This window comes from Phyllopteryx taeniolatus, chromosome 1 (genome assembly GCF_024500385.1).
Source record: "Phyllopteryx taeniolatus isolate TA_2022b chromosome 1, UOR_Ptae_1.2, whole genome shotgun sequence".
NCBI classification, from domain to species: domain Eukaryota; kingdom Metazoa; phylum Chordata; class Actinopteri; order Syngnathiformes; family Syngnathidae; genus Phyllopteryx; species Phyllopteryx taeniolatus.
In genome coordinates this window covers 36,786,258-36,808,522 of record NC_084502.1, presented here as the reverse complement: position 1 = coordinate 36,808,522, position 22,265 = coordinate 36,786,258, and the positions used below count along the sequence as shown (strand labels likewise).

General features: G+C 40.5%; 1 protein-coding gene and 1 long non-coding RNA gene across 3 annotated transcripts in view; one reads left to right on the top strand and one right to left on the bottom strand.

Moving 5' to 3' along the window:
- The window catches only part of skia (v-ski avian sarcoma viral oncogene homolog a), an 88,485-nt gene that overhangs the window by 37,643 nt on the left and 28,577 nt on the right, over positions 1–22,265 (top strand). The gene's annotated exons all lie outside the window — the stretch shown is intronic.
- The window catches only part of LOC133486888 (uncharacterized), a 55,648-nt gene that overhangs the window by 22,087 nt on the left and 11,296 nt on the right, over positions 1–22,265 (bottom strand). The window contains exon 3 of the long non-coding RNA XR_009791147.1: positions 772–846. This is a non-coding gene — a long non-coding RNA (uncharacterized LOC133486888). The remainder of the gene's footprint in view (positions 1–771; positions 847–22,265) is intronic.

Below are 22,265 nucleotides of genomic sequence, written 5' to 3'. Positions count from 1 at the left end.
TCCCGATGGGAGAAAGCTAACACAGCAGGCCTATCGAACTGTATGACACTCAATGATCTGTACAGTGTGTTAAAAAGTAGATAGATAAGCTAATTTGACTTTGAGTTGAGTTTGTTATTTATTTCTGTATATATCCTTGTGTCTGTATATTTGTATAATGTATATGTGAGATTTTGTTTGCTAATCATATCATTACTCTCTGACTTCCTTTGTCCAAGTAGTTCTTTCACGTCATTTGTTTTTTTAAATCCTTATTTATGCTATGGTTGTTACTGTGCTTGTGCTTTCACTCAATAACTTGTGGTTGCTGTCATGTTTGAATCTATCTGGGGTCATTTTTCTATGCTCAGAGAAATTGTCCAGTGGTTAAACGTACGTACAACAACAACAACAATAATAATAATAAAACTTTGATTTATGTAGAACCTTTCAAGGGACCCAAGGACCCTTAACACAATGTCCAGTTTCCCTGTCAAAAATGAAAAAGTACATTTTAATGTAGAATTGCTTGTGGAGAGGTGGCAGGGCTTCGATAAAAGACAGATGTGGGGAGGGAGAAGGGTACGGCGAGAGACTGCTGGCCCCTTGACGTGCCCTCTTTGTATGACCTTCCTCGTAAATAGCTTGTGTGACTTTCCCCCCGCTCCCTCATTCCGTTGGGGTGAAGACAGAGACATGCAGACATTAGTTTAAGCACTGCAACAAGTCCCCGTTTCATTTCTGCCAGTCTCCTTTTTGATAACAAGAAAGCCAGGTGTAGCAGATACTCACAATCCTGAGTTGTTGGCACCACGCATGAACATCCCCACCCCCTCATTGGTCTTGTTTTGATGTGAAGATGAAAAGCTGCAGAGGTGAATGCAAAGAAAAAGTTCCTTGTCAAAACGTCAAACAACATTGAAATTTCTCGCAAAGGTCAGAGAAGACTCAACTATTGCTCAAGCTGCTTTCCCGATCGCATTAAAATATATGACATCACTTAGGTCACAAGACATCTTCCTGAAATCATTTGACTGTTAAATAGAGCAGTGTTGCAATTAATGATTCCATAAACCGGTTTGCCAAATTTAATTGGCAGTGTGACATCAAGTCTCTATGGAGACGGGGGCAATCCTTTGGTGTCCGCCTGTTGGCTGAAAAATAGATGTATTTTTCAGCAAGTTAAAACTAAAGCGCTGGACTCAAATCAGGGGTTTCGTCAACACACTATTATAAGTGTTGCTGACTTACTATATATCACACCATTCAAGTTTATTTTAATGAAGAAGCCTGAGCCAAGTCACTGTAATGGTTTCAAAGCTTCCACTTTGTATGCCGGATTATGGGCAAAAAAAGGCTGTCATCATCCTCCGTCCGTGTTCCCTCTTTGTCACCGGGATACAGTGAGTGCTGGCCTGAGCAGATGGCTCATGGATTGTGAAAGGGCAGGTCCCACCAATGCCCACCCGCCAACGCAGAAGCACCCACCTAGTTGCCACCTGCTCTTTTTGCCTGTTTGACCCTCTTGCCAGCACACTCTCACCAACGGACCACATGTATAAAATGGAGAACGATTTTACACTCAGACTACGCCAACATCCCCATGCCCACATGCTCTTAGTCTGTTCTGCTATAGAAGAAGTTTAAAGTTAAGCCACCAAAAACTGTAATAGTAATTAATGCAAATAATTCAGTTTGCAGGGTGTATGCGTTAAAGATCTGTTCTTAGTTGCTACAACTATCACCACAAAAGCCTGAGACGATGTCCAGTGGTTGCTGTTGCTGGCTGAGTCTGATCGTCCACACATACTCTTGTGCTTCTATAGGAGACTTCAAGGCTGACCTACATACAGTAGCTAGATATAGACATGTCCCCCAAGGCTTTTTCATTCAAACTTGGTCCGATAGGGAATGATGGGCATCTGTATGTTGCCACGCATGTAACACAATATTAGCCATTGGCATAATACATACATGTAAATAAGTAAAAATAGGCCATTTCACAGATCCGATGAATTTTTCTACAGGTGTGTGTGTGTGTGGGGGGGGGGGGGGTCGCCGTCACTGTCGTCATATACTGTTTCGTACTCCTTCAGCGCTAGATCCATTCCACACATACATCATCCACACACAGAGGTAATTGTGAATATTACTCCACGGCGGACTAATACGCTGGCACATCGGCCTGAGGTTCCGTCTGTGCGCTCGGGACTGGCTTTGGATAAATCACAGGAGTTTACGAGACCAGAAAAAACACTTCGGCCGCTTCTGCTGTTAAGAAGTAGCGGTACTTTTACTCCATTACAATGATCTAAATGTCGGTCGCTACTTATATTTATCAATTATTGCTTATTTATCAACTATTTTGTGAGCGAAACTCACCAATCAAACGACAAAAGAAAGTCCCATGACACAACGTCTTCTCTTGAGCTTCCCCGGCATAGGTATTAAAACTAGATAAGGCCGCCCGGATGATTGTCGTGCCGACTTGGCGGCCATGTTGGGAAGGTCGTTGTTACCATGAAGGCAACGGCGCACAACTCGTCGTGTTTACATTTAGATGAACAAAAACAACAGCTTTCATGTATTGTAGTGTTTGTCTGGCACTGTCTGCCCAAACGTGGCTATTTCAGCTCACTTATAACTTGAGTAAACACTGTGCAAGAAATTGCAGATGTTTTGACTGTGCATACACACACGCCCACAGAATTTGCATTTTCTTTTGTAATTTTTTATTTTTTTATTGCTGTTCATGTTGTGGTTAAAAAAATCAGAAGTTACTCACTATTTACTCAGTACTTAAGCTGTTATTTAACTGTGTACTTTTTACTCTTACTCAAGTAATTTTTTGGAGGACTACTTTTTACTTTTGCTACTTTTACCTGCATAGGATTCTTGTTGCGGGACATTACATGAATTTGAGGTCCTCAATTTGACAGTTAGATTTTTACAAGGGAGGCAGGGATTACCTCAGTGTGGGCCTTGAATAAGACTACTTGTTCCAAAACAGATGTGGTGTGTTTGTGCGGCGCTCTAGCAGAGAATGAGCTCATTGTTTACAGTTGAACCTGGTGCTAATCTTTTCTGAAATGCTAACAGCTGCCCAAGTGTACCCCCCAGCCAGCCTTGATATTGACTTTCACTGGCCTGTGTGTGTGTGTGTGTGTGTTGGGGCTGGCACACTCTTCAACAGTTTTTCCCAACCTTTATTGGCCAAAGCATCCATTACGACACACCACTAAACAAAATTCTCACAGAAAGTATGGATACAGGCCTGAAAAATACTGATGATCTCGGGCTCTATTTTCATAAACAAATGCAAGCGCAAAGCTCACTGCACGTTTGCCAATTTTGCAGACCAGTCTGCACCAAGCTGGGCGTACCGGTGCAACGAGGGTGTGTCCTTTGAGATGCGCCTGGCGGAGTGACAATTTGGTGGCAGAAAGTTGGTCTAAACTTATGCCTGCTGGAACCACGTCTAGGTCCATCGCAGTAGGTAGACCACAGCTCTAACTTATTGGTGAATTTTATTGGGGTATAAGCAGACAGATTCTGAGCTCCATGGACATGTGTGAGGGGTTTCAGACATAATCAATTCATACACGTGAACAGTGGGCATCAAATACTCTCAATTATTCTAGAAATCAATTTATTGTACAACGGCACAGTGGATGACTGGTTAGAGCGTCAGCCTCACAGTTCTGAGGACCCGGGTTCAATCCCCGGTCCCGCCTGTGTGGAGTTTGCATGTTCTCCCCGTGCCTGCGTTGGTTTTCTCCGGGCACTCCGGTTTCCTCCCACATCCCAAAAACATGCATTAATTGGAGACTCTAAATTGCCCGTAGGTGTGAATGTGAGTGCGAATGGTTGTTTGTTTGTATGTGCCCTGCGATTGGCTAGCAACCAGTTCAGGGTGTACCCCCCCTCCTGCCCGATGACAGCTGGGATAGGCTCCAGCACGCCCGCGACCCTAGTGAGGAGAAGCGGCTCAGAAAATGGATGGATGGATGAATTTCTTGTCCGCATTATTATTATCATCATTATTATATTATTTAAATCATCCCACAGCACAAATGACTGGGGCTGTGGAGCGGTCTCTAAGTGCCCACTTCATGGCACAGATATTTGTGATGTCCTTTACATTATCTACCCGCGGAGGTCTGCTTGCAGTTCCATGTAAACATACTTTGTGCGCTTCGACCCCCCGAATTCGAGCAAATCAGTTTTTTCTTTCGCCATGTCAAAGACTGTCAGTGTGCTTCTAGCACGCCACATTTAAAGAGAATGAGAGGAGGCGCTTTCATTGGACAGGATTGACCACACTCACAGCAGCACAGACGTCCCTCTTTTATATGTTCCCGCCTCCGCTCAGAGTTACGCCACACATTGCACCAGATTTATGCCAGTCACAAAATTAGAGCCCCTCGTCTCAATTTACTCACAAATTGACCAGAGTGAAATATGATTCTGTTTAACTGAACACAAAGCTGATATACTTTCAGAAAGCTGTGACTTATTCTGTTCTATGAATGGCAATAGGTGGACACACAGGTTTATTGCACCTACTGCAATCTAATGGAAGTGGATTTAATTCATGCCCACTACAACAATTTTCCACAGCACTCCTGATGGTGTCTCATGGCACACTAGTGTGCCACAGAATCCTGCTTGGAATTCACTGCTCTAGAAGACCCACTAGGCACTTGATAAGGGCGCTGGCCCAACTCCATTCCAGTACACGCCCAAATCTAATCTGTGCTGAAAAAAAATTATTGACAACACAAGTCTAAATCCTCCCATGTACAATATCAGGGCTTGCTTCTTTGACTCATTGGTTACACATTTACTCACTTTGACATTTAGCTTTGCAAAAAATAAACAAACATTTAACTACAGTATTTCTCTCTGCTGAATTGCAGTTACAGTATTTCATACTCCACTACAATGGATTGTGCTATGCCCCGTTCAGTCTCGTACTACTACTTTTTTCGTTAAGTAATTGCATTACAGATCACCCCCCAAAATAAAATGCTACTTTGACGATTGTTTTGGACAGCATTCCAGAGTCACAGTTGGATTCAACATGCTGTAATAAATGGATCTAGGTATGTCAGTAAGACTATGAAAGTTGTATTTTGTACAATATAAATATAAAATATATAATATAAAAATGACTGGATTCATTCCTATTGTGGGTGCAAATAAAACTAAGAGTAGAGACAATTCTTTATTGTCGCAACACATTTTTAATGAACTTGGGATGAAGCAGTTAAAGTCTAATTGCACTGCTAATTGACCAAGGGGTCTTATCAATACTATTGCAGCTCCCTCATATATTTTCTACATAACACTGGCATTTGCATTATTCTCTATGAAGTTTAAACCAGTATGTGGTTTCACCATGATGGCAACAGCAGAGACGTGTGACTTTCTCTTCCTTAAAGTGTATGTATTTTTTATAGGTTATAGAGGCTTTTGGGTGAGGTGTGGCCCCTTGTTTGTGGCTAGTGTTTGAGCTCAAGAGGGTTTGATGTTAATTTCCATCCACTTAAGCCCAACGGGCGTTTTCATGCCGGTTTTACCTCTTGTTGTGTTTTTTATTTTTCTTGCGCCTCCCTTTCCCTTCCTCTTTTTCTTTCATTGTTCTGTTTTCCTCCTGTATGCTTTTTCATCTTCCTATTTCCCACCTTCTGGCATTGAGCAGTAATGGGTAAGTGAAGAAAATGGCAGCTTCCCCTATAGCAATAAGATCAGCCTTTATACAGTGAGTTTTTCTTAAATTTTCTCTATCCTCTGGTTTGTTGTTTGAGTACGTGGAAAAAGATTGATTTTCACAAAATGGCGACACTACAATATACAATGACAAAAAGGAGGAAAATGTGACCAGTACAAAACCACTGTGCGTGCCTGTCTCAACACTACCGACATTTCCGTAATTTAAGACAAATTCACGGTTTTCCTATTCTACTACTCGTTGTGGCAGAATTGCCAGAATGTTATATTCTAAGATAAACATGGGGTTATTAATTACTAATTCAAAAGTAATTTTCAACAAAAGAACCTGAAAGCTCTCATACTTAAATAAATTAAGAGAGTTCTTATTAGGGCAGCACTGGTTAGCATCTGCCTCACAGTTCTGAGGACCTGGGTTCAAATCCGGCCTCACCTGTGTGGAGTTTGCATCTTTTCCCGTGTGCCTGCGTTGGTTTTCTCCAGGTAGTCCGGTTTCTTCCCACATCCCCAAAACATGCAAGGTAGGTCAACTGGAAACTCTAAATTGCCTGTAGGTGGAAATGTGAGTGCGAATGATTGTTTGTTTATTAGATTTTACACCGATTTTATCGGCCTGATCGGTATCGGCCGATAATTAGCATTTTATGCTGATCGGCTATAATGTCATAATTTGCCGATCCGATCAATGACGTCATTGATCGGCTCCACAAAAGACATAGACTCCGCGTCGCCATCGTGCACAGTATATTTGAATCCAAAAGCTTGTTTATTTTTAGCCTTGTCGCGTGTCTTTTGACGTAGTACTGTAAATATCTGACGGCCAATAAAGTTGTAAAAAAAAAAAAAAACAACATGTCGGCGGTGTGGGACAGACAACACGTAATGCCCGGATCAGACTACAAGACAAATTTGGTCTTTCACAATTGCACTATGTCAGACTACTGCAATAAAATATTGTATTCCGATACCACTGCATCCCGTTTTTTACGATCATTGGGCTTTATCTTGTCAACTCAAATGCGACCGGACACACTTGTTACCAAGGACAAAATGGGGAAAAACGTGTGTTGGTGGTCACCGGTGCTCAGGACAGGAGAGGGCGTTCGTTTAAGGCTTGCTCGAGGTATGTTCACATACTTTTAATACGATATGGCTCGCAAGCAAAACGTTCTGTAGCCTAGCAAGCTAGTGCTAGCACTAACGGTTGTGCGTAAACACGCCGCCGTTATGTTGACTCATGCGCTAAAGTTTCGGTGTGGGAGAAGTAATTTAATTACAATAAAGTAGTTTAATTACAGTAAGTTAGCACCCATGATTTCTGTCATGTTGTAATGTTGGTTTGACCTGACTGATTAGAATACACGATCTGACTAGAGCAGTGATTTCCAACCTTTATGGAGCCAAGGAACATATTTTACAATTGGAAAAATGGAGAAAGGAAATGCCAGTATTTTGAGGGTAATAGCCCATCGGCAACATATTGAAAAAAAAAAAAAGAACTGGTGAACTAAAAAAGAACCGGTGAACTTAACTCAAAATTTTTAATTATGAATAATGAACTGAAGTAGTTCATTTTTGGAACGATGAACTAAACTTTGAACTAGTTCACGTAGAAAATTAACTTTCCCAAGACTGATCCTGTATTATTTTGCATTCCAATGTATATCACAGGTTTAAAAAAGATTGCAATGTAATTTTTTCCCCAATATCGTGCAGCCCCAGGATACTGTGACTACATTATTATACCATAAAAAAAACAGGTATGTTGTTCAATCTTTCTCATGCAACGAGTTATCGAAAGGTTTCCCGTTCATGGAATCTCTGTGCATCCTTCTGGAGATGTGAACAAAAAAAACAACAACCACGAGTTGTCCTATATTGTTTGTTTAACTGATAACTAGGACATGTGAGATTATCGCACTGCAACATTATCTAGACTTTCTCAGCAGGAGACGTCAGTCTGTACATTTAGCATTTGATTGGGAGAATTTTGTATGTTGTCTGTGTGTGTGTAAAGAAACTGATGAAAGTAACTTGTGTGTTCCACAGTGCAGTAGCAAAACAGACTGTGATAAGTCTGTCTGGGACTCTTGTCTTCTCAGCCACAGACATAACAGAGGAGTGCAATATGAGATTGGAGGGAATCAGAGGAGGAGGAGGATATGGGGGAATGTCACATCATTTACAAAATATGATTATGTAACTGTGTCATGATGCAGGGAAAGGTGGATGTGGCGAGTGTGGGAGGGATCTGGACAAACAAGAGGAAAAGTCAAAAGCTCCTACTCTACAAAAAGAAATTCATCATATACAGCTTAGTAATTAACTGCAGGCCTGCCTTTGACCAAATGAGTGTTTGAATTGTTAGAGACGGACGCAAATATCAGCACTTCAGCAATGGATGTTTAATGATATACAGTCCACTATGTGCAAAAAGTGGTCAGTAACTGACTGAATCCAGAGATAGCTGATTGGGACATTGTCTGCAGGAGTCTCTCTGGCTCTTGTCTGTGTGTCATGTACGCTTTTCTCATTGCCATGGTCAGTGCTCCCTCCCCTCTTCCTCTTTCTCTCCTCCCACCCTCCTAGCCCTGACATCCCAGAGGCCTGGGGTTGGCTAGGGGCAAAGGGGCTTATTGTCTAGAGTGATTAACGACTGGCCTATTGGCCTGGCCTGGTCATTGTCAGCTGACAATGATTGTGTGTATGTGTGTGTGTGATCTACTGTATGTGAACAAATTATTGGCAGCAGCGAAAAAACAACATACCTAAAGTCCAAAAAGCTTACACCAAACAGTACAGTTGAATTTTTGTCCAACATTACAAATTAACTGATTAACTGGTCCCATATATTGACACCCTTCTGTAGGGTCACCATCTGTATTTAGAAGTCAGGGTGGAGCTAGTCATACATCTGTCCATACTGTATAGTCACCTCTGCACAAAATTATTGCAATGAAAGTAGAAGACCAAATATGCACCCTTAAAAAATAAAATGCACGGTGTATACATAGTATGTCAAATTTGTTACATTGCCGATGCAGCTATTGGTATCGCCAGAGCGTAAATCAGATCAAGCTTCCCCGTTATAAACTGCACTGAACTGTAGTGCGAAACACTTAAAAGGTAGCTTCAGTTTTTTTTTTCCAGACGAGTTCATGATGTCACGTTTTAGCTCATAAATTCTTATTACAGAATTTATTTCTTAACCATAATCTCCTCGTAGGGTCATATTGAACATACAGGAAATCCACTTATCAGCAATTACAAAATTTTATTTATATAGCACTTTAAGAACAACCACAGCTGCGACAAAGTGCTGTACATGAATCCAACTCAAACATAAGACCATTTCACATAACCTAATAGAGAAACAATCAAACAATAAAGTTTAAACTGAACATTGAAGTCACCCAGTTGACGTTTGGGAAACTACAGCATTTAAATTTTGGAAAGTTTACAACATTGTCGGAATTTGTTGTATTACCCTATATTTTTCCCGAAAGGCCACACGATGCAAAGTTGCTTCCTTTACCTGCTGTTGTTTTCCACTGATTCAGACACCCTTTGATATGTGTGGGCATCAATGAACAGTTTGTGTCTCAGGAAATGGCTTGGAAGTCAGCCTTCCCTTGTCTTAGGCCAGGAAACACTAAACGTCTGAGATTCGTCATTTGCTCCATCTGGCCGGGCGAGTGGAGGCTTTAGGGGGGTCCAAAGGCTTACATAACTAAAACAAATATCCAACATTTTAGGGGATTACGTCACAAGAACAGGATCAAATTGAAGCTTTAGTTGCAGCCATGTGTTGGGAAGATACAGTGTTTTTGAACAAGAGACGTGTACCAAATGACGCCCCTGTAGCAGCTACTCCTGGCTAACTACAACATCATTATGTCAATACAATCTAATGATCCAACATGGTGTCTTTTTCTCTTGTCAGATGCATGTAAAACGCTTAAAACATTTTGCAGATTTGCTGAATGACGTCTGTGTTCAAAACTTTGTACAAGCCCCCGCCCTCCTTGTCCTCCTGGAATTGCTCGAAAATATGGCTTGAGTGCCCGATGAAGAGCGAAAGAGTGGGGAAAGGGGAGGGGGTCCTTCACACATACCAAATGAATGATGGATTTTATTTGGTCTCTCTTTGCTGAGCCTGAACTTGGCTGTGTCAGTCTGTTATGTCGGTTTCTATGGAGAAAAACACGGAACATGCCAGACTCTCTGAGTACTACAAGGAATAATGAAAAAAATGTGTGCAGGGATGAGGAGAGGGGAGGCGATGTGGTAATGCTGAAGGGGGGAGTCTTAATTCCAAGAATTCGGAGGGTGTGGAATCGCAGAGCAAGACATAAGAGAAAGACATTATATATGCAGCTGACTAAAGCACTGAAGAAACCTCCTTTGACCATGTATCAATCATAGAAATCATCAGATGTCTCTAGGGATTATTCTTAAATTTGTCTTGATACACAACAGTGCTGACAATATTTCATACTCGACTACATCTTCAATTTAGTTGGTTATAAAGGTGACATTATTTAAATGATAAATTTAAGGGGCGAATCAGATTAATTATGTGAATGTACACATTTTGCCAGTCGTGGGGGTCATAAACAACAAATACATTTGAACACAAGCAAATGGGGTTTGCTGCATGCGATGACATAGCCGTGTTCATGGCCTCCTACAATAATTTGCTATAGGCCAGACTGTTTCCTGCATTTGGATAATACATACTGTGTTTTAAGTAACTCTTACAGTGAGTGGAAATGAGCTGCCACAAGTTTTTCGTAGTCCATTGCGATAAACAATGAATTTAAAAAAAAATTCTTTAACAGTGTGAATCCCACTTTTTAGCATGAAAAGAGCTGTTGCTTATTTAGCGGTTTCCTGTCCATGAATGAAAGACGGGCTGCATTTAGCGCACACGAAAACGTGATCGATTGTGTGTCTGTGTATGTGTAAAGGAGAGAATGGGGTATGTTAGCAGCAACAACACTTGGATTGATGGAATGCATTTTAATGTTTAATGTGTAATTTTTAATGAGATTGAAGTGAGTGAAAGGTGAGGCTGATGCTTCTACTACTACCATTTCCCTAATTAGTGTCCATGAGTATGTCTGTCAGAATTGAAATGCGTTTCCACAGCTGTGTGAAAAGAAATGTTTAGGCTAAACCAAAGTGCTCTGGTTTCATTTCTGCATAAACCCTTTCCACGTTTATCATTCCACATCTGTATGCAGGTAGAATGTTTCCATATGTCTTTTGAGTCGCTACCTTTTTTGTCTGTTATCAGTCTATCCAACTCCTTCTTGCCTTATGGAATGCAGCTTATTACAGTAAAGTGCCCCTATGCACACTAGCGGGGTATTTACTGAATCCATCAGCAGGGTAGTCAGCCATTTGGCAAACAAAGGCACAGCAATGCATGATGATGTACGCACTCACATGCACACACATTTACACTTCTCATGGCTAGTGTTGCATGTCTGCAAACAGCCGAGGTGAGTCACTTGCAGCCTCTTTGGCCCTCTGTTTGTATGTGTTCAGTCAGCCCACGCGCACACATTGAAAATCTAGCCAAATCCATTAGCAAACAGATGTCACTTTGACCAAGAAAAAAACAACAACAACCGTGTGTACCTCTTTGCTGGCAGGTCACAGTGATCCCTTATCTCCATTGTGTCTGTGAGCCTATTGAGTGAATCGGTTGTGGAGGGTCATTACACCATGATGTTGTTTTGACTCTGTAGCAACAGCTCGGTCTACCCTTAACAAAAGCAATGGGTTCAACAGTTGCCTTGGTGACAACGCTGGTCTACAGCCCGGTTCCATGCTTCCATCATTCATTGCCTGTAAGCTGGAAGTGCTAACTCTATCCTCTGAGTATTGCCTTGACCCCGGCTACAAGGCAGGCTTGGGCTTATCTTAGTTTGCAATGGCCTTTTATTGCAACTACAATAAAGTGCCCTTCGGGTGTTGCTAGCTTTTCCTTGACCCTCGCCCGACCTCTCAGACTTTTGCCCCTTCTTACACAGCCTAGTATCACTGCAAGCATAATCCCGTCACTTCAAAACAATAAAATTCACAAAGGGAAGCCCTCCAAGCAAGAGGAATGGAGAAGTTTGAACGAATTTGACTCCAAAAACAGTTACGCAGCTGTACAGTGACGTGCCTCCTGATGACACAGGGCCAATTGATACCCTTCTTAACTGTATTTTAGATATTAAGTCATGGATGGCAGTGAATTCCCTACAGCTCAAGCAGGACAACAAATAGGTTTTAGTTATCAGTCTTGAAGGCAAGAGAGAAACCTTTATCAATACTACCAGCATGTGTTAAGAACCTGGGCGTCATTTTTGACTCTGAGCTTACTTTTATTCCACATATGAAGAATGTAACCGAGATACGTTTTTTTTTTTTTACCATCTTTAGAATATGACCAGACTCCACCCATTTCTCTCTCAGGCTAACACAGACGTGCTGATGCATGCTTTTCTCTCCTGTCGTTTAGACTTTTGCAATGTCCTGCTCCCTGGTCTTCTCAAAAAGAACAACTTTCTAAAACTACTTAAAGAACTCAACTACTCCTAGTGTGTTTCAGGATCGATTTGAAGGTTCTTTAACTAGTTTTTAAATGTCTTAACGGTCTTGGGCTATCATATCTATCTGATATGTTTTTTTTGTCAATGTCTTTATGTCTCAAAAGTGTTCTCTGTCAATTGACTGTCAGTTGTCGTACTAGAGCAGCTCCAACTACCGGAGACAAATTCAAATTCCAAAACCTAAAGAGAGGCTGCATTCAGCCATTACGGCTCGCGCCTCTGGAACAGCCTGCCAGAGGGCATCAGTAACGCAGAGATTGTTGATGCTTTTAAAAGAAGTCTCACTTGTTTGGTTTAGCTTTTAACTGATTCCTTTATTATTTCTTTAGCTTTTAACTGATTGCTTTATTATATATATATATATATATATATATATATATATATATATATATTTAGACATTTATATACTCATTTGCTTATTCATTTATCTATTTATCTTTTTATGGATTATGTATGTAAAGTATGTATGTATACATGTATGTATGTATGTATGTACGTATGTATGTATTTATCTAGTTTTACTCCAGTGTCTCCTCATAGGAGCCTCCATGTGTTCAGTCTGCCCGCGGAGATGTCATCCTGCAGTTTTCCCAGATTGTGTGCGTTGGGGACAATGTGGGGAGTCCTGCCTGCTCTAAACCGGTTGTGGTGGTCTCTGCGGTGGCATCCTCTGTGGTTGCGGGCTTTGGCACCTCTCGGTGTGGATGGCTCCCACAGGCGTCTTTCCTCGTGCAAGATCCTCAGTGCCTTGCCATGTCTCTATCTATACTATTCGTCAATAGGTACTCTCTTTGTGTCCACGTGGGTGTGTGTGTGTTCATGTGGGTGCATTTGCATTTATATGTGGGGACTCAAGGGGCGGGTATTTGTATATTTCCTGCTATTTTAATTGTGTTTTTATCTCTGTGAAGCACTTAGGGTTGCATTTTTTATGTATGGAAGCTGTTATATAAATAAAATTTGATGGATTAATTGATTGATAAAATGCATATAATCGAGGGCTGTCTATGTATGAGGACAACAAAAATGCATACAGTAATTGCTACTGGAGGCTCATGAGGAAGTTTGTGTATCAATGTGGGGCTTACAGGACTCGGCTAGACTGTCTGACATGAAAAGATAAATGATGAGATGGTCATTTAGTTGGAGGTTTTCAGTGAGATGGTCAGTGGCGTATTTCCAGGCTCCAGACATCCCAGGGGCTTTTTAAAGCTAATCCAGTGTGACTTCTGAGCTGTCTGCTGGTCACAAAGGCATGGCTGCTAGCCCAGGTGTTTGTCTGTGTGGGGGCATATTGCTTCTGAGGGAGGCATGGAAGTTGACACATCCAACTAAACAAAACTGGGTTGATGAGACAGCAGTCAATCTGACATTCCGACTCCCATTGACAGAAGCTGGAAGCCAGCTTGCTCACACATGCACACTGTGTGCTGTGGCAGCACAAGCTGTAGGCCATACAGCGAACTGTTCAACCGCCAAGCTCACTTGTCATTTATCTATTATCACCTGCAATAATCATCTCCCCATCAACATACAGTCATTAAAAAAATATGTGTCATTCCAGTATATATATCCAGTATATCAGATATAAATCAAATAATTTGGTCTTCCCTAAATTAGATATGCTCTACCATATCTAATTTCAGAAGTGGGTAGTAATGCGTTACATTTATTGTTACATTTTACTGAAGTAACTTTATGGATATATTGTACTTGTCAGAGTAGTTTTGAGGCAACATACGTTTTACTTCTACTAGAGTATTTTTGTCAAGAAGAAATGCTACTTTTAGGGCCAGTCCCAATTCTACCTCTTAAGGGTTCTTTATACTCGTGCGGGCGGCGATCGTGCTGACGTCACTGCGGCTATCCCGCACGAAGTTTCCCTTTATACTCGAGCGCAACCCACACGCGCTGTTCTGAAAATGTGCTGCAGTTCCCCTCCAATTCGGAGGTGTCGCTACGGCTGGTATTGGCTCGGACACCACAGGGTGGAGTTTCCTCTGCATTTTATGGCCAATTCTGGTAAGCAACAACAATGGCGACCATGAAACAGTGCCTGCTAGAACAAATGGACCTAGATAATCAGATGATGCGTTTAATTATATTGCAAAATCGATCAAGAAGGTGGCAGCGTAGGTGGTATGTGGAACCAAGGGGAAAGCCGAGTACGTCATCACAGCAACTGACTAAAACGGACCAATCACGAGAGATGATCTCCGTGTCAATTTGTGCCGTGTGCACGTCAAGTGACGCATAGAGCCTGCGAGGCCCAATGTGTCGGTCACGTGATGCAATGCGGGCGCTGTCGCTTCCCCTTAGTCCTTCAAACGAAGGGCTAAGGGGAAGGGGTAAATGCCTTTAGGAATTGGGATGACACATCGTCACCCCTCAGCACCTGCTGACTGTTTCGTAGGCAGATGCGACAATTGTTTACATTTGCAAGATGCTGTCTTCTGTCAAATGAATGTTACTATTACTAACTACTAAGTTGCTTTTTTTATTTGAATGTGTCTGTTTGTGCAGTTTCTAAAGGTGACTGGTATTTTAAAATTGTTTATAATAATGTTTCCTACCACGTGAAGGGTGCATACATTTCTGTATTTCATTTTTTATCCACTCTAAAAACACATTTTTGTCAAAGGAAAATTCTGACAAACTTTATGGCCTATAATGTTGGCCAATAAATAATTCCAAGAACAACCATCACAAACCACATAACTAAACATTTGTAAACCCACAAAAAAAAGAAACTATCTCAAACAGAACAGACTAGAAAAGTCACTGTCACAGGAATATCCATTGTCATTCTGGCACTGGGCTTGTCGTTTTTGGAGTGTTGTGTGCTGTAGCAGAAGACGGTATTTATTACGTTGTCCTTGTGTGTTTAGTAAACCCGATGTCAGACGAGGATATTCGAGGGGAATCACAGCTAACGGCTTCACGCCGATGAAATACTGCATTTACATGACTGATCAGGCTACAGCTTAACTATATGGAAAGCAAAAGTCACGGTATACACAGAAGCGACATTATTAGTAACGCTACATTAGCTACGAAGCTTCTGAATGTGCTTTTGCTGTCTAACAATTCTTTCAAATCGTTCATAAAATGCAGTACATTGCAGTGAAGTGCATTTGCTGTGAATTTGTCACCATAGTCTGACGGTAGACTAGCGATAAAAACATGACTGTCATTAGTATGACTTTCACACCGCAGGAACGTCCCTAGCTACCCTGGTAGCTTGAGTTCCCCGTCTGTGCCCACCAAAAATAACTAGCAGGGTACGGAAGGTTCCTCGATTATTTCATTTATGGATAGGGTCTTCCTAGAGCTACCAGGAAGTCTTTGAGTGGACGGGCTGCGCTGACGAATGCCACTGTCCAAATTGATTCCGCTAAGGAGTGGAACCTGAGCCCAAGAGGGCGGGTTCCTGTTTTAAGCTTGTAGCCTTTTATTTTGAAGGGTGCACACAGGAACTCAGCATGTTGGCACAAAAAGTAACTTCACACGGCACAGTTGATTTATTTATTTATTTTTCTATTTTTTTATGGATGGAACCAAATGCTATAAAACGCTGACTCATTTCCCTACCCACTGATGAGGCATAAGGTTTGTGTTTGTGATACTGTGAGACAACATTTATGTGTATTTTGTCCCAATTTATTGTGATGTAAAGTTGTTACGGTGAAGTTTCAGCCCAATGTTAAATTAAGCTGTTAAATTTTCTTTCTTCTTTTTTTTATTTTTTTTGTCATCTGCGCTTACGTTGGTTTGAAGACTAAAATAAACTCTAAAAACCATCAGTACAAAAGTGCAAGCAACCGTTTACCTTGTTAGCTGTCTCAACGTTGGCATAGACTTATTTTATTGTTTCACTCAGCCAGTTGACTGAGAGTTGACGTCACTGAAGCTCCGTGCGGTGTAGGCTGAGGCTCGGAGCGCGTCAGACGCTACACATCGTGAAAGCATCTTTTGCACAATATAATCTTATTCCAAGTGTTGCACTGAGGCATATCGTCATTCATTTTAACAAAGACACACTTTTGTTTGCGCAGCCGCGGTTGGGCACAAGCTTGTTATCGTGCGCGTTCTTCTTCGATGGTTTATGCCGCTTCTTCGTTGTTTTTCGCCACTTCTTCTTCGCGGCTGGAGGACTAGGCATCGAAACTGGCAACCGAAATTTTTTAATTTGAACAGTTCCAAGAGGACCGGAATGTTAGTCCCGGTTTCAATCGGTTCTCCATTCTCGATGCCCAACCGTAGTTGTAGTACAGCAGGCCCATCTGGGGTAAATCTATTCTATAAAACCAATTATTTTTAAATAAGATGGATTACAGGGTGAAAGCTGTAACCTTTCCCCTCCACTTTCAAACATAATCACACACCCACACACACACACACACACACACACACACACACTCGCAGCACCCTATCATTTGGTTGCGTTGAATTTTCCATTTCTCATTGCCACTTTTTTTGTGAGTTGTTCCTTCACATTTGTCTTCTGTAGTTGAAGGCGTGTGCTTAGAGTAAATGACACACTGTAAAAGACTGTAGAGCAGTATACAGTACACGTGATTGACAGCCAGCAATACTAACTGAAACACTACAATCTAAAAGATGCACCCTGGTTGACCCTAGATTTTAGTGGTAGGTTGACCTCCCTATGAGACAACCTTCCCTTTCTGTTTTACGGAGTCCTTGTGTTTCTTGTCCCTTTTGCTACCTCCTTCCACAACACACAGACCCACACCCTTGACGAGCCATTAGTCGGCAGAATGGAAAACAGAAAAACAAATCCCAATTGTGGCTATAAACTTCAGACTTGTTTACGGTGTGGGTCTGCTTAGTCACCTCTCTGTGAACTCCCAGGACAGACACAACTGTCCCCTCATGAAGGAGCAAAGAACAACACGACCCCAACTTCACCCCTCCCAACCTGCCCTTTGGGTGACTTATGACCGCAGGTTCTCACTATCACGCAATATATGCCTATGAATTTATCATTTTCGGCTTTCTTCTTTGTACCTCCATTCTCAAAATAATCACCTCCTTTCATTTTTTTTTTACATGTTTATTATGCCCATTTTGTTTTGTCAACAAGCTCACGTGTATGACATATCATAATGTGGAAGACACTTGCTGTGTTCGGATAGGTTGCATTTAATATTTCATTTAGTAACCAATTATGGTTGAATCAGATTTTCCTGTAAAGTTTGCTCAGTTATTTGGAGGATGGTGATTGGCTCAAAAGAGGATGGCACACCATTTGTGTGTGATTTATTGGTCGCGGTAGGGCGCTAATTCTAACAGGAGAGTGCTTGTTGGTGGTGTCCCATCCTTTTGCTCTCACAGAGAAATAGGCTAGCGTTGGAAAGGGACCAGACATTTTATGCAGCTTTGCAGAAACTTTCCATGGGAGGTTGAACTGTAGAATTCTGAAAATATTCAAAGTCGGGTACTTTCCTTGGTAGTATATGTAATGGAAATGTACTGTGAACTGTGTGTGCTGAGCTGTGAATTGATTTACAGTATACAAACGGTATCAAACAGAAACAATGATGAGATCTTTTTTGTCATATGCAGACATGCATTTTAATAATATACATTGTTAAATGTTTTACTTTAATTTATTCATAGAACTTAATATTGCCTATAGGCTAACCAGTACATTTGAAAATGTATTCAAAGATAGTCCATGATTGTCCAATTGAATGTTTCTTTTTAAAAAGTTCATGTAATTATGCAAGTCAGTGTAAGACACAGGCTGTCTTTGAGAAGGGAGCGGAACAGGTAATATAGACTATAAGGCTGAAACTTTAAACTTTAAAAAAAAGTGTACTATTCTCAATAGTAATGACAGCAAAGTGAGATAGCTACCTCACAAACTACTTTCAAATATTGTAGGTAGCATGTAGTACTGGGGTTTTCATTCACATCTTCTACCTATAAACACAGTTTACAACAATGTTTTTGTCTATATTTTTTTCCTTCATTTTTAACTTTGCATGCAAATGTCTTGTAATTATCTGAGCTCCTCTTAAAGTTTTTCTGTTTTGACATGGGGGCTGAGATTTTAATCTGCTCACCGAGCCATCTGCCGCTGACGCTGGGTTGCATATCTCTGGGATTAAATCAAGGATGTGCAGTACACGTTTTGTTCTCATGCACACTTGCACACATTGGCATACACACAATCTTCAAAGCACACACTTCTCAAGCCACAATAAAACCAAATTTTGTCGAGCACATAATGTCGGGTGTGCACAGGAATAAGTGTAAGGAATGTGGGCCACTGCCATTTCCCCTGCAGCACAGACTGCCAAACGACCCTCCAATGCCTGCAGTTAAAGGCTATGATTACCATTTTATTACACTATGCCATTATTCTGATGCTATCAATGGAAATGAATTGGCCGACAATTGATTTACTATAACCGGCCCCTCCTCTTCGTTGGCCCTCAGGGTGCCTCTGGTGCTCATCGATTTGTTCACCCTCCACTGTAACAAGGCTTTCACCTATCACATCAGGGCATAGCAGAGATTAAGAGATGGTTTACATGATTTTCTATAGCCCCATTTTATGGTACAGTAATTCTGTTAATTGATTATTAACAAATAGTGTACTCATCCTATTGCACAGTAACCTGTAATGGTCTTTAGTACAGAAACACAAACAATAGCTCTGTGTGCTCATATATTGTATTCAGTATAGTACAGTATAACCTGACAGCAACATCAAAATTGGGCGACTGTATATATTGGATGCCTGCTTTATGAGAACTGGAACAATCTGTTGATTTTTGTGGGTTGTTGTTTTTTTTAAGTAAAACTATTTCAGCAGACTCTACATTTTTCTGAGCTCAGCATGTTTCTACAAGTTTGCATGGCTGCTGTTCAGCAGTCTGATTGGAAGTAGAGGGAAACAACTCCCAGCTAGCCACAGAGCATGCGGAACATCATTATAACCTAGTGTCTAAAAGCTGTCGAAAACATTCTCACCACAGCGCAACTGGAGTGCTCACTAACAACCCAAACCATTATGCCTCTGCCCTCCGAGTTGGCACTTCAGTACACATTGCATAAGTACAGACAGACATTCTCTGTCACTTTAGTCCAGTCCATCAGGAGCCTATACTAGTTTCTTAAATGTGATGGTTGTGAGATTTTCCTAGACAGTCTAATTTCATGAAGTCCTTCCATTGAAAAGCAAAAGAAGCTGTAGCACTGGTTAGTTATTGGCTTGTCATTGCCCTTATGGACAAGATTTTATATTCCGATGTACAGTAGGTAATTTTATATCCCAATAATGATATACAGTATATATCCCGAGAATACTTTAAAAATACTTTAAATGAATGGCAATTTTCTCATCTTTCTTCATTTATTTATAAATCCCATTTTATATAGAAAACACAAAAAAATGAATCGAACATACAGTAGATAAAAATAAATTAAAACACATCTAGTGGACAATTGCGATAGTGCAACCAGTTTTCAAGGAATGAAGGAAAGTGGAATGAATTAAAACAAGTACAATAACAAAGTGCTTCAAGTGACATTCAAGTATACCTCCCCTTTAACCAGTAAATGCACTAATAAATGAATTGTTTCAGAGGCTGAGTTTTAGAAACACAAGTTTGTCAGCTTGTTCTGTCATGAAATGAACACTTAAAATAAAATTTTTGCTTTTTATTTCAAATGTTTTGTTTCACATGTGGCGGCACGGTGGACGACTGGTTAGAGCGTCAGCCTCACAGTTCTGAGGACCCGGGTTCAATCCCCGGCCCCGCCTGTGTGGAGTTTGCATGTTCTCCCCGTGCCTGCGTGGGTTTTCTCCGGGCACTCCGGTTTCCTCCCACATCCCAAAAACATGCATTAATTGGAGACTCTAAATTGCCCGTAGGCATGACTGTGAGCGCGAATGGTTGTTTGTTTCTATGTGCCCTGCGATTGGCTGGCAACCAGTTCAGGGTGTACCCCGCCTCCTGCCCGATGACAGCTGGGATAGGCTCCAGCATGCCCGCGACCCTAGTGAGTAGAAGCGGCTCAGAAAATGGATGGATGTTTCACATGTTTCACAGGTTGAGCAAAAGGAAGACAAGCTGGTCAACTCTTTCAGGCTTGAAACATGACTTCTTACATGTAATGTACTGTTAAAGAACTGTGCCATATACAGTTTTTTCTTTTCGTCACTGGTTTTGATGTAACGTTGGTCCTTTTGACGCAACTTCACGCTGTTTGTACATGTCTTTTCTTAGGTGGTAGAAAAGACTCATTGTGTTTAAATCCCTAGTAACAACATGTTGGTGGCATGTTTTGCAGATTATCGTTTTATGGTTGGTGTCTGACTTTTTAAAACCAAACCTTTGAATTATGTTTCTGTTTTTTTTCAGCCCCAAATCCTCTTTGAGCACTTTTTCCACTTTCTTCACCACTATGCTCTTTACAAGTGGGATGTTGTTTACATTCATGCTCCTTTACTTGCAGGTGCTATAAAAATGCTACCACAAAGTAGCGGCGTTGCTGCAGTTAGATTAACCTTCATCCATTGTTTATACAATGTTAGTGTAGCGTCCCAGGTATAGGGTGTCGAACATCACTCTTTGTCACACAAAAACTCACAAACTCATACTGTCTTGGAGCACATGTTTTCATTCCCTTCATTTGAACTCAGCTCACACGTGAACAGCGTAACATCACAGCCACCTCTTTACCACATCATCCATGCATCCCACTCACCAGGTGTGACCAATCAACCCACACTTAATCCAACTGTTACGTTAGCGCAACAGTTGGATTGATTTTAAATCGATTAGTCATGCCTGGAGAGTGAGGCGTAAGGATGATTTAAATAAAAAGGCGTGTTGTGTTACACTGTTCGTGTGAGCTGAGTTCAATCATGGTAGTGGGCACGTGCGGTCTAAGAGAGTATGAGTTTTTGAGGTTCTTATCTGACAGTGAGTTTAGACACCATCATACGCTACGTTAGTGTAGCAACAGAGCTTAACCCCATGCCACACGTCAAATACATATGTATATATATATATATATATATATATATATATATATATATATATATATATATATATATATGTGTATATATATATACATATATATATATATATGTGTATATATATACATATATATATATATATATGTATATATATATATATATATATATATATATATATATATATATATATATATATATATATATATATATATGTGTATATATATATACATATATATATATATATGTGTATATATATACATATATATATATATATATGTATATATATATATATATATATATATGTGTATATATATATATATATGTGTGTATATATATATATATATATATATATGTGTGTGTATATATATATATATATATATATATATATATATATATATATATATATATATATATATATATATAGACAATAGAAGGAGTATGATAGATGTTTTTATTTCGCAAAGTGCACGCTACAGGAATTTGCATCATTCTACTTTTCTTGCACATAAAGTTCCACTTTGACAGACACTGAATTACATCCTATTAACCTAAGTCATATGAATCCATTCAACCTGTCTTTATGTAAAACACAACCTGTGTTAAATACTGAAAGTAAAGAAATACGTACATCAGAGCAATGGTAGATAGTCGTGTTAGTAGTAGTAGTAGTAGTAGCAGCAGTAATGGTATATGGTTTTGGATTAACCAAACACAATTGTAAGACGATACAGATGTACCTGGAAGAACAGTTTTACTCTTACGTCATCTTAGTATGCACTATTTACCACAGAATAGCTTTTAGTGTAAGATGAGTCCCATTCCCATTTTTTGGTCTATGTAGCAACACGTGAAGAACACAGCTTGACTCGAAGGTCACAAAAAATAGTTAGTTTCCATGTTAAATGATGGGCGGACAATGGTTCTTAACT